The sequence below is a fragment of the Harmonia axyridis genome, chromosome X (genome assembly GCF_914767665.1).
Source record: "Harmonia axyridis chromosome X, icHarAxyr1.1, whole genome shotgun sequence".
Taxonomy (NCBI): domain Eukaryota; kingdom Metazoa; phylum Arthropoda; class Insecta; order Coleoptera; family Coccinellidae; genus Harmonia; species Harmonia axyridis.
The window spans coordinates 33,156,914-33,158,676 of NC_059508.1; positions in this window are offsets into that span (position 1 = coordinate 33,156,914).

The window sequence follows — 1,763 nt, forward strand, 5'->3', positions numbered from 1 at the left end:
GGGTCTACCACTTACCAACTGAATATCATCCTAAAAAGAACTCCAAACAGTCTAGGACAGGACCCATTCTCCACCCCTTCTATATATGTCAGGAGAACCCCGGATTCCCCTCCAGACACGATTTAGCAAACTTTTCCCGATCGATCCGACCCACCGAGGCCGTTTCGACCGTTCGCCGCGCCTACTAGAGCTGATTTCTTCGGACTCCGATCAGAAAATCCGCCGATGCATGTCGTTAACACCTAGTCCGCCTCGTCCGATCGATCGAGGCCGTTTCGACCGTTCGCCGCGCCTACTAGAGCTGATTTCTTCGGACTCCGATCAGAAAATCCGCCGATGCATGTCGTTAACACCTAGTCCGCCTCGTCCGATCGATCTAGGCCGTCTCGATCCACCCATCGCGCATCGAAAGTCGCATCTCTCGAACTCCGATCCGGAAATCGGCCGATGCATCACGTTAACTATTTCTTATATATCTAATATAATATACATCGAGACGGTAAGAATTCTTTTAATCGAAGATATACATATACTTCTCATCAATATCCAAAAGCTTATCGAAAAATAAATTACTCAACTTTTACGTGAAGAATCGTTCACCCAAACCTTATCCCCTATATATGTCAGGAGAACCCAAGGTTCCCCTCCAGACACGATTTAGCAAACTTTTCCCGATCGATCCGACCCACCGAGGCCGTCTCGACCGTCCGCTGCGCCTACTAGGGCCGATTTCTTCGGACTCCGATCAGAAAATATACCGATGCATGTCGTTAACACCTAGTCCGCCTCGTCCGATCTATCTAAACAGTCTCGACGCACCCAACACTCTTTCAAAGTCGGATTACTCGGACTCAATCTGAAAATGGACCGATGCATGACGTCAACACTTAGCCCGCCTCGTCTGATCTATCTAAGCCATCTCGACCCACCCAACACGCCTTCCAAGTCGGATCACTCGGACTTCGATCTGAAAATCTCCGGACTCATTTTTATGAATATCCCCAGTCAGTAAGAACGTTATTTCGCCAATATATACCAACAATAAACCATATTCCAATAGCTGAACCAAAAATATAATTCCCGATCCAAACGTTCTGCATCGCCCAACGCGACCACCTTCCCTATATATGTCAGGAGAGCACAGGGTTCCCCTCCAGACAACACTTACGCTCTATCCCCGACTCTCGGTCGATCGATAGGCCAGGTCAGCGGTGTCTGTTTCGGCCGAAGCTCGGACTTTGGTCAAAATGTTCCGATACAAAATTTGAACCAAGATAGATACAGATATGATTCCTTCTTAAATATACGTTGATTATCGAACAGAATATGGTAAATATTTTGCGATGACCGAGGATTTCATGAATTTTTTTTTTTTTTCGAAAAAATTTTCTATTATCGGAATTTCCTCAAATTTCATTTGGTTGCCTCCTAATGCTTATTAAAAATGATAACCAACAATCAGAATCATTATTTATCATTTATTTCAATTTTTATAATGAAAAACGTTCACGTCCTTTCGCGCCTCTCGATCGTCGTTTACGTGATGCATCGGTCAGCCCTAGTTTACGTGGTGCATCGGTAAGATCGAGTTCACGTTCTGCATCGGTCTGCCCGAGTTTACGTGGTGCATCGGTAAGATCGAGATTACGTGGTGCATCGGTAAGATCGAGTTCACGTTCTGCATCGGTCTGCCTGAGTTTACGTGGTGCATCGGTATGATCGAGTTTACGTTCTGCATCGGTGTGATCTAGTTTACGTTGTGC